Source organism: Capsicum annuum, chromosome 1, assembly GCF_002878395.1.
Source record: "Capsicum annuum cultivar UCD-10X-F1 chromosome 1, UCD10Xv1.1, whole genome shotgun sequence".
NCBI lineage: Eukaryota > Viridiplantae > Streptophyta > Magnoliopsida > Solanales > Solanaceae > Capsicum > Capsicum annuum.
In genome coordinates this window covers 249,891,380-249,903,869 of record NC_061111.1, presented here as the reverse complement: position 1 = coordinate 249,903,869, position 12,490 = coordinate 249,891,380, and positions in this window count along the sequence as shown.

Genomic DNA, 12,490 nt, shown 5'->3' with positions numbered 1-12,490 from the left:
TTGCATAAATAGTATTTGATCCTCGGATCCTCAGTTTAGCTATAAAATCCACTTTTCAAAATCTATTACAAAGTATAGATTTGAGTACAGAATTTTAGATCAGCTTGATTTACAAATGTCATCAGATAAACGCATAATTGGTTTTAGATAAACCCTTATGCTAGTTTTAAAGTGTATTTCCAAACAAAATGAGCATAGCAAATTAAAAGGGGAGTAGTATTTAGCACTGAGTTGGAAGTATGGGTTTAGAGCATCCTACTTCCACAAAACTACGTAGCCAACGTAGGTACAGATTATTAGATTATTCTCATTTCTATATGGATAACAGATTTAGCTTGTGATCGATCACATGGGCAGGTTATACTCCCTAGCAAGAGTATGACACATCTCCCCAACGTGAGATTTCTTCCTTAGAAGGACGAGATTTGGACTCCATGTAACTCGCATGGTTTATGTCGGTTAAGAGAACCTCCCTAAAGTTTAAGACAAATTATTTTTCCCTACTAGCAAAGAAAAGCTTTAGAAACACTAAGTGTTTAGGCTCACAGCTTTATTTCAGATTATGTTTTGTAAAAAGATTATAGATACAGATTTCAACTTTCAATTTTCGGACTTCAAAGTGATCCCTTTTATGCTTAGACAGTGTGTTTTAAAGAAATAATACAAGTATAGCTTTTAGAACTAAATGATATGGCTCACGAGAATTATTAAGTATGAATTGCTTTTATTGCTGCAGATTTCAGTCTTTCAGATATTCTAGCTTTTATGAGTCATTTTCATTTAGCATGCGCTGTTTTATAAACTATGATGATAAGATGATGTTTTACATATGCATAACACCTCCATATACTTAGTACATCTTCAAAGTACTGATCCACATATACGTCTATACGTTTACGTGCTACATTGTATCATAATGTAGGTTCAGGTGCTCAGGAGTGATTTCCGAGCAACATTGTTTAATTAAAGTTCCGAGAGTGCAACATTGTTTAATTAAAGTTTCAGCATTCTCTCCTTAAAGCTATGTATGTAAAATTAAGACAATAAGACACAAATTTTATGTTGTAACCAAGATTAGACACAGGTATAATAATTATTGTCAAGTGCTATGGTTGCTTAATTTAGTAACAAATTAATTTTCAAAATCATTCTTGAAAAGTAGTTTCTAAAAAGCAATGATAAACAAAGTTTATGAGAATTATAAATATCCCTTCTCGTTTGTTGATAAAATCATATATATTCCCATGATAATTTACTTTATGTCTTAATATATGTGATATTATTTAATTGGTAGTAGAGTTTAACAAAGGAAGAATTTTGAAATTTCTTATTTAAAATAAATTTTAAATATTGGTATAATTATAAATTTTTTATTAGAAAATTAAAATATTAAATTATATTTTTTATATATTAAATATAATAATTTTAAAATAGGCTCTAAGAAATAGGAGTATCAAATAAATTGAAAATGGTGAAATTAAGAACTTGCATTGAATTATTAACTAGATAAAGCTTTGAAAATATAGTTTATTCAAACACCCATCACTACACTACCGTCTACTTATTTACTCCATTCTCATAATAAGTGTTATTTCAGATTATTTTATATTTATTAAGAAAAAATAATAAATTATATTATTTATTAAATATTTTATTGAGAATTAAGCATTATTAAGAAGCAGTTCTTTGATATACGAATATAGTTGAATATAATTATTATTATTTTTGTCTTAAATTCCTAAACTCGTTTTGAAATAATTTTCTTTTATTAAAGCAAGACTTATTTTTAGATGGTGGAAGTAGTGCTTTTCTTTTAAAAAAAATGTGGGTAAGAGAAGGCAAATAAGGAGGAAATTATAACGTGGGGAGTAAACTTTTACTAACAAAATAAAAATTCAGGAAATCAACTAACTAGTGGTATACGTAGAATTTTTTGTAAGCGATGCTGATATATTTTTAAAAAAAAATAATAAATGAAGATAAATATAATAACATTATATTAATTAAAATTATTTAAGCGTATTAATAAAACATAAATCAAGTAATAAACTGCTATAACTGCTCGATAAGTTCATCATTGTGTCCAATACCTTCTTGTACAAGTTGTCACACCCCTTTTTCGCTTGAAGAGATCGAGGTCAAAGGGTTTTTTCCAATTAAAGTGATAGTTTTGAATAGAGATTATTTTTGTCATTTTTAGAGTCGCCACTTGAAATCGAGTTATGGTGCTCCAAGACACCTTATTGAATCCCTAATCAAAAGGAAATAACTCTTTGTTGATTTGCAAAAACAGAAGATCGGGTAAGGAATTCTGTTGATCGAGGGGAAGGTGTGAGGCATTCCTCGAGTCCCGTGGTTCTAGCACGATCGCTTTTATTGACTTATCTTCATTAAAAATATTTTATGAATTATGTTAAGGCCTAAAATTGCTCATTTCTATTATACCGAAAATTTGCCTATTATCTTATATTAAATCGATGAAAGTTAATTTTAGAAAAATATTTGTCAAGGTGCATTATTGCATCCTTAAAATTTTAAATATCTTGAAAAGATGCGTACACCGCATTCTTAATTGAGACGAACATTTTAAACATGCCAAAAATTTGTTTAAGGCGTTGGTTTGACACTTAAAATAATTTTTTATTTATTCAAAACACTATTTAATTTTAAATAAAAATTTTGAACAAAAATTCAGTCAAAGCGGTTAATTAATTTAACAAATGATTATTAAACTTTATTAACGATAACAAAGTAAAATTAAATAAAATAATAATAATAATAATAACAATAAAAATAAAATAATATAAAATCCACAAAGCTAACCGTACTATTACTAATTTTATTATAATGCCCAAAATATATATATCAATTGTGGGATCAGGAAATTGTATATATAAAAATAATACTATTCTTCTACTGCAAATCACCAATTAAAGGACTTAATAGTGTATTCAATCTTTTATCTTTTAAAAACTATTTTATTTTAATTAAGAAAATATTTATCCCAGTTGAAGTAATATTAATAAATGTTTTCTTTTTGAAAATATTGGCCTATAACCTAAATATTTTACCACTGTCAACGAAGAAAATATTTGACCAAATCTTTCAACCAAGCTCTGGCTATTCACCGTCCTAGGGTTGCCGATGAAAATAGCTGCTACTCGTCGATGATGAGAGCGGCACAAAGAGGGGATGAGGGGGAGCACCAGGATGGAGGGTCAATTCCAGCGGATTTTGGAGAATTTTTAATATTGTTATGGCGAGATCTAACCGGTTTTTGATATAACAGAGATGGAAGAAAGGGAGAAAGGAGGGTGACGCGGCGGTGCTAGGCTTCGCCGGAAAATAACAAATGGCATCTGGCCGTTTTAGTAGTTTCTCTCCATTTTTTTTACCGACTTTGTTTTTATTTTTTCGCTTCTCTCATTTATTATGTTTAGTGTGCGGGTGTGCATTCGTGTATGAAGATGTGTGAAACAATGCATTGTAAATGGTGTGTTTAAAGATGTGTGAATACAAAATTTTTCTATGTGTAGGTATGCATATATTTAGCAATTTAAAATACAACACATAATAACGAACAAACTCACGTAACACATATCGAATAATACATGAAAATTATTTAAACAAACTTCATTCATGTTTTGGCTCACAATACAACTTAGAAAATAAATAGTACTAGATCGAACAAGAACCTGTATGATAGAATAACTAAAGTAGAAATAAGGATGTCTTCACCGGAAACTCAATGGAGATTTGAAACTTGATTTACCACTCTTGCTTTTCTTTGTTTTCTTTTCTGATTTTTACCCTATTTTCTCTCTGGTTTTTCTATTTGTTTCTTTCTGATCAATGTCTGATCTTTTTTCTCTCTCTGTGTTTTTCTCTGTCAAAGTGTACAAAGTGTCTGATGATAGTGTACGTATGTAGGAAGAGTCCTTAAATAGGAGGAAGACTTGGGGGGAATAGTTAAGGGAGAAGTCAGATAAGGGGAAGAGGTTGGGTAGTTTTAGAATTTTAAAACTGGCGAGGCTGGTTTAAGCTGGTTGACTGGATTGTTTAGTGAAATTTTCAAGATGGGGAAAGTGCCCGAGGCTTGGAGGTGGAGTACTATGATCCCTCTTTATAAGAACAAGGGTGACATTCAGAGTTACAATAACTATATGGGTATTAAGTTATTGAGTCACTCTATGAAGATTTGGGAGAGAGTGGTCGAGGTGAGGCTGAGACGGATAATGTCTATTTTAGAGAACCAGTTTGGATTTATACCTGGCCGCTCACGACGTACGCAATTCACCTGGTACAGAGGCTGGTGGAACAGTATAGGAAAAGGAAGAAGGACCTGCACATGGTGTTTATCGACTTGGAGAAGGCATACGACAAAGTCCCCAGGGAGGTTCTTTGGAGATGCTTGGAGGTGAGTGGAGTCCCGGTGGCATATATCAGAGCAATTAAGGACATGTATGATGGAGCTAAAACTCAGGTGAGGATGACAGGAGGAGACTCAGAGCATTTCACTGTCTTGACAGGATTGCATCAGGGATCTACTCTTAGTCCATTTTTGTTTGCTTTGGTGATAGATGTGTTGACGCGGCGACGTATTCAAGGAGAGGTGCCTTGGTGTATGCTTTTTGCAGATGATGTAATTTTGATTGATGAGACGCGGGGGGTGAGGGTGGGGGGTGAATGATAAATTAGAGGTGTGGAGACAAACTCTTGAGTCTAAAGGGTTCAGGTTGAGTAAGAGCAAGACAGAGTATTTGGAATGCAAGTTTAATGACGTGAGGCTGGAGAATGAGGTGGTAGTGAAGTTGGAATCACAGGTGGTATGTAAGAGGGATAGTTTCAAGTATCTCGGGTCTGTGATTCAGGGTAACGGTGAGATTGATGAGGATGTCTCGCACCGTATTGGGGCGGGATGGATGAAGTGGAAGCTCACTTCGGGGGTGTTGTGTGATAAGAAGGTGTCGCCCAAGCTTAAAGGTAAATTCTACAGGGTGGCAGTCCATTCGGCCATGTTGTATGGAGCGGAGTGTTGGCCAGTTAAGAACTCCCACATTCAAAAAATGAAGGTGGCAAAAATGTGGATGTTGCATTGGATGTGTGGGCAGACTGGGGGAGATAGAGTTTGGAATAAGACTATCAGGGAGAAGGTTGGTGTGACTCCAGTGAAGAATAAGATGCGGGAAGCTTGATTGAGATGGTTTGAACACGTGATGAGGAGGGGCATGGATGCCCCGGTTCGTAGTGGGAGAGGCTAGCTTTGGATGGTTTTAGGCGGGGTAGAGGTAGGCTAAAGAAGTACTGGGGAGAGGTGATTAGGCGGTACATGGAGCGGTTACAGCTCACTGAGGACATGACCCTAGATAGGAAGATCTGGAGAACGCGAATTAGGGCAGAAGGCTAGGATCAGTTTGGGTCGCTAGTGTAGGGAATTACTTGGTGGGGGTATTATTCTTATTATGATACCTTATTTCATGCTTTATTACGAATCTGTTTACTTTTCTCTATTTTCTATTACTTGTGGGTGTCGTATTTATGTTATGTCATCTTGTTCCATTCTTTACTATGAATTTGTTTAGTATGTCGTGTCTCGAGCCGGGGGTTTATTGGAAACAGTCTTTCTACTTCTTTAGAGGTAGAGGTATGGACTGCATACATCTTACCCTCCCCAGACCTCACTATGTGGGAATACACTGGGTTTGTTGTTGTTGTTGAAATTTTTATTTAATTTTTATTTTATTATATATTTTTTAAAAATTATTATTATAGAAAATAATAATAATAAACAAAATAAATAAATAAATAAATAAATAAATCAAATAATAATTATCATAACTAATTAATTTTATATTTAAGATAATACAATAAAAATTTATAAATAATCTAAAATAAATATAATTAAGATAATAATAAAACTACTAGTCTATTTATTAAAAAGAAACATATTTTTTTAAGAAAATGTATTATTTTTTAAAAAAAAATTGTATTATTTTTTTTAAATTGGAACAAAATAAAATAATATCCTATAATTAACTTCATTTAGTTAGTTATTTTTTAACTAAAAATAAAATAATAACTAAAATAATATCAAATCAAATATAAATATTTAATATCAAAAAATATATATTACACTCGGGGAGGTTCAAAAATCACGTGTCTACATTTTGCCCCTCTTTGTTTGAAATCTCGAAAAGTTTTCATACAAAAAAGTAGACAAAGATATGATTTTTGATCCTCCGATTATTCAAAAAGAAAAAGGAGATGTGATCGAGTCCTGGTTTTGGACCGCCTATATATCCCGGGTTATAAGGGAATCAAGTCGTGTGTAGTTCAAAGGTAAAATAGTGTGAGAACGAGTTAGAGATCGAGTGAGGTTCCATCGAGTTTCCAGTTGACGACTTCTCCTTTTACATTCACATGAATAACAAAAATAAAATTGAAGATACAAGTGAAAGATCCTATCTATTCAGCTATTCTGAAATCTTGACTTGAATCTTCATGACTTCTCAAATGGTGAGATAGTCATTATTCTGAGTTGAACTTGAAACATAAAATGTTCCTCCTCGTTGGATTTTAACATTAGAGAGGAACTTGACAATTGATTTATTTTTCAGATATTCTTCTGGTTTGAACTTGAAAATCTTTATCCTATTCTTTAGGTGGGCTCCTGACTTGCAACTGATAATGTTCACCTTATTCTTTAGACAGGCTCCTAAATTTGTTACTTCTTCACCCTATTCTTCTGGCGAGCTCCTGGAATTGCAACTTCTTCACCCTGTTCTTTAGACGAGCTCCTAGACTTTCTTTTTTCTTCACCCTGTTCTTCAGGCGGGCTCCTGGACTCAAATTAATCATTAAAACAGAAAAATAACATCCCATTCTTCAGGAGGATCCTGATCAAAAAATAAATTTCCATTCTTCAGGAGGGTCCTCAGCAGAAAGTAAAATTCAATAAACACAACCAGAATGTTTGCCCCAGTTTGTACTTAGAAAATGACTCGACTAAAAGGTACGTCTTATAGGAATCAAGAGGAATGACTTGACTAAAAGGTACGTCTTATAGGAATCAAGGGTAATGACTCGACTAAAAGGTACGTCTTATAGGAATCAAAAGAAATGAATCGACTAAAAGGTACATCTTATAGGAATCAAGGGGATGACTCGACTAAAAGGTACGTCTTATAGGAATCACGGGGAGTGACTCGACTAAAGGTTTGTCTTATAGGAATCAAGGGGACGACTCGACTAAAGGTTCTTCTTATAGGAATCAAGGGAATGACTCGGCTAAAAGGTACGTCTTATAGGAATCAAGGGGATTGACTTGATGTACATCAAAGTGACGCTATTTCGACAAGGCCCTTGACAAGAAGTCAAGCTCAGGACCTTCAAGCATATCAAGCTTTATGGATGAAGATGGAATCTTTGGAAGGCTCCAATATGGATGACTTAAAGATATTTAATATCCTAAGTGTGTCAACCATTTAATTTTTCTTGTAATTTAAATGAAGGGAAATTTGGTCTTTCCTTACTTCTTTTAACCCTTAGTATAAATAGGTAGTTATTTGGGTTGAGCCACTAGTTTTTTGGATATTGAAGAATTGTGCCTTCTTTGAGAAATTGAAATCCTTTGTTGATTTTCAACAATTGACCTAGGATTTGCAAGTAAGGGTACTACCTTCTTGAGGATTCTAATAGATTAGGTGAATTTATTTCTCAATTAAGGGGTGTTTTGGTTAGTTTCACCATTACATCTTTTGATTGTTTGAATCTAATTATGTCTATCTTTATTTATTTTGTATCTTTAATTCCTATCTTGCCTCTATTGTCTTGTTTCACATCATGACTCGACTAAAAGGTACGTCTTATAGGAATCACAGGGAGTGACTCGACTAAAAGGTTCGTCTTATAGAAATCAAGGGGATGACTCGACTAAAAGGTACGTCTTATAGGAATCACGAGGAGTGACTCGTCTAAAAGGTTCATCTTATAGGAATCAAGGGATGACTCGACTAAAAGGTACGTCTTAAGAAATCACGGGGAGTGAATCGACTAAAAGGTTGGTCTTATAGGAATCAAGGGGATGACTCAACTAAAAGGTACGTCTTATAGGAATCACGAGGAGTGACTCGACTAAAAGGTTTGTCTTATAAGAATCAAGAGGAATGACTCGACTAAAAGGTATGTCTTATAGGAATCAAAGGGATGACTCGACTAAAAAGTTTGTCTTATAGGAATCAAGAGGAATGACTCGACTAAAAGGTGCGTCTTATAGGAACCACGGGGAGTGACTCGACTAAAAGGTTCGTCTTATAGGAATTAAGGGGATGACTCGACTAAAAGGTACATCTTATAGGAATCACGAGGAGTGACTCGACTAAAAGGTTCGTCTTCTAAGAATCAAAGTTCAATTTAAGCAGTATATCACCTAGAAATTGCAAATTGAAATATCTGGACAAAGAAGTATGCCTCTGAGCGATATAGGATAATAAATTTTTACCATAATTTGATTATCAAACCTGAGCAATAACATTGCTTTCTGTATTTGTGGAAAATGAGGCATTGCATCCCTTGATATTTATGCTCTGAAGTCCTTGATTTGAAGGTAACATGTTTCCTATTTTATCAAAGAAAACTTGTGAGTTCAAAAGCATGGTGGCAGGTTTGTGGCTTTAACTTCCGTGGCTATCACTCTTACCCTCGTCACATTTAACCTTTCTTCCAACCATTAGTATCCATCACTGACTTGCTGCATCATTGACCCAAACTCATATTATCAGGAGTGACTTTGAAACAAACACAGTATAGCTGCTTTGTCATGCTCCTCAAATAAACCCTTTGAACCTTAGTATTTTCATGAGTTCCCAGACTCGTCTATTGACAAAACTTTCTGCATGCCTTATTTCGGCTTACAATCATGCCTCTTTCATGTGTTGGCTTTTAGCTTTGTGTAATTGAAGAAGCTAGTAGCCAGTTTTGAGATCCTTTCTCACTTATTTTGAAATGGACTTGACTCAGAGACACAAGAAAAATGATAATAATTTTTATTTGATGATAAAGATACCAAAAAATTAAAAATAGAAAAATAAAAAGAAAAGAGGAAAAAAATAATAGGCATTTTTTAAAAAAACACAGAAGAAAACTTATTTGGGTGTGGTAGCTAATTCCAGCAATCATGACATGCATTTTGAATTAAACAACGTGTTCTACCCGCACTAATCATTACAACTCTTGTCCACTTATTGAGTTTGAAATAGAATCAATCTTGAATATGCTCCCTCTATATCACAATCCTCCTTCGGCTAGTGGCACCTCAATGGGTGTTTGCCAATGCCTATCTCATTTTTATTTCTTTCTCAGCTCACTATCGCAGGGAGGCATGAGGCTCAAAAAATTACATAATATTAGGTAAAACATACAACTTTTGGAATCGACTCTTTTACAGAAATAAAATTTTGCCCCAGTTTTATTTCATTTTGGATAATTTGAATTTTCTTTTCGTTGGACCGAACCCCAAAGTAGGGCTGCCTATGTATCTTGTCATAACAAGAATCAGGTCAAATGTAGTTCAGGCAACTTATTCTTCTGCTTGATTCTGATTTCTTCTTTTCTTTTTTTTTCTTTTTCTTTACTTTTCTCTCTTTTTCTTTTTCTTTTTCTTTTTCTTTTTCTTTTTCTTTTTTTTAGAGAGAGAAATATTTTTTCCGACTCCATTTTTTCTTGATACTTTTCTGACTCTATATTTTTTTTGCTCTTTTTTTACTCTATTTTGATTCCAAAAGAGGAATATAAAGAAATAAAACAAAATCTCAAAAGGGATAACAAAGGACGATACAATTTTTGGATAGCAGAATGAAATGCCTTCGTTATATCAATCCTTAAAAAATGCAAGTACATAACATGAAATCTAGGAATGGAACATGAAGATCATATGCATCTTTTCAATATTAACCATGACTAAACACATGCACGTGTGTCACTTCTTTTAAACTTGTAAATCATACAGGTCTACTTGTATTGTACTTTACTCACAATAGACGACTCTTTTTTTAGCTAACTTCCTTTTGCTTCTTCTGACAATAGAAACTATATGTCCTCTGGTTGATCTCATTAAAAAATTCTTGAGTTGATCTTTCTCATTGAAGATCAAGTCATCTTTTATTCGCAAAGTGATTGGCTCAAAATATTCAAGTGAGGATGTAACTAGGTCCCCAAAACATCTTAACACTTTACTTATTTTTCTTACATTTGTTTTTCAACTCTAGGTTCCTGATCGAATATATCAGAATTAGATTGGGTTTTAATATCTGGCTGAAAATTCAACATGATTATCATATTACCAGAATTACTATAGAAAGAGTTCTTTGAAGAAAAAAATAATATATATTGAGAAATAGAAACTAAAGGGACACACATTTTGTTGACAGAAAGATAGAAGGGTTTGAACAAAAATGATAAGAAAATCAGACAAGATAGGTCCTAAACTACATCACTGAAATAATTCGAGTCACAAAAAAGAAAACAAAACAAACTACTAGACCTCTTCCTAGTAGGGAGAGGGGTGACTTTTTAAAAAAAATGATTCACTAACTGTGAGGATAATTTAATCTCTTTCATTTTCAAGTTGCCTAAAGATGGTCTACAAACAAACAACCTTCCAAATAAATGTCAAAGAGCACGCAGGATGCACATGTTGGTTTTTATAAAGTAGGTCACCTGTCATAGACAAACCCGACCCCTGTACTAAGTCCCGCTAAGTCAAATGCATATGATGCAAATAAAGCAGCACCTAATGGGAATAACTAGATTTTGAGTTTTCAGTTCTTCTAAGTTTAAGCCTAATAGGGATAGGTGTCTAGACTGGCTTACGCGAGCGGACACTCAAGCCGAGGAGGGATAACTTGGTCGGTAGCAGGGCAACACCGCCTTCATTGTCGATCCGAATCCCGCCTAACATGTATGACTATAATCCTTCACCATGTGCCTTGACACTCCGGCTATCTCAAAGAGAAAGTAGGATGCATACGCTGCATTCCTTCTATCCTATTTCAGAGACTCAGAGGGGGTGCGCAAAAGAAAATAAAATATAATACAGTTCAACAATATCAAAGCAGTAAATGAGCAACAAGTAGCACATAAGGCCAACAAGCATAATATAAAAATAATTAAAGCAAGTAAAAGTCAATATCAAAAGCTCGAATTCTTATATATCCCCAGCAGAGTCGCTAGAGATGTCACACCCTTTTTTCGCTCGAAGAGATCGAGGTTGAAGGGTTTTTCCAATTAAAGTAACAGTTTTGAATAGGGATTATTTTTGTTATTTTCAGAGTCGCCACTTGGAACCGAGTTATGGTGTTCCAAGTTACCTTATTGAATCCCTAATCAAAAGAAAATGACTCTTTGTTGATCTGCGAAGACAGAAGACCGGGTAAGGAATTCTGTTGACCGAGGAAAAGGTGTGAGGCACCCCTCGAGTCCCGTGGTTCTAGCACGGTTACTTTTATTGACTTATCTTGATTAAAATCATATTTATGAATTATGTTAAGGCCTAAAATTGCTCATTTTTATTATACCAAAAATTTGTCTATTATCTTATATTAAATCAATGAAAATTAATTTTAGAAAAATATTTGTCAAGGTGCATTATTGCATCCTTGAAATTTTAAATATCTCTAGAAGATGCGTACGCCGCATTCTTAATTGAGACGAACATTTTAAACATGCCTAAAATTTGCTTAAGGCGTTGGTTTGACACTTAAAACAATTTTTTATTTATTCAAAACACTATTTAATTTTAAATAAAATCTTTAAACAAAAATTCAATCAAAGCGGTTAATTAATTTAACAAATGATTATTAAAATTTATTAACGATTACAAAATAAAATTAAATAAGATAATATAAATTCACAAAGCTAACCGTACTATTACTAATTTTATTACAATGCCCAAAATATATATATCAATTGTGGGATCAGGAAATTGTATATATAAAAATAATATTATTCTTCTACTGCAAATCACCAATTAAAGGACCTAATAGTGTATTCAATCTTTTATCTTTTAACAAACTATTTTATTTTAATTAAGAAAATATTTATCCCAGTTGAAGTAATATTAATAAATGCTTTCTTTTTTGAAAATATTGGCCTATTACCTAAATATTTTACCACTGTCAACGAAGCAAATATTTGACCAAATCTTTCAACCAAGCTCTCGGCTATTCATCGTCCTGGGGTTGCTGATGGAAATAGCTGTTACTCGTCGATGACGAAAGCAGCACGAAGAGGGGATGAGGGGGAGCACCGGGATGGAGGGTCAATTCCGGCGGATTTTGGAGAATTTTTAATATTGTTCTGGCGAGATCTAACCGGTTTTTGATATAACAGAGACGGGAGAAAGGGAGAAAGGAGGGTGACGCGGCGGTGCTAGGCTTTGCCGGGAAATAACAAATGGCGTCTGGCCGTTTTAGTAGTTTCTCTCCATTTTTTT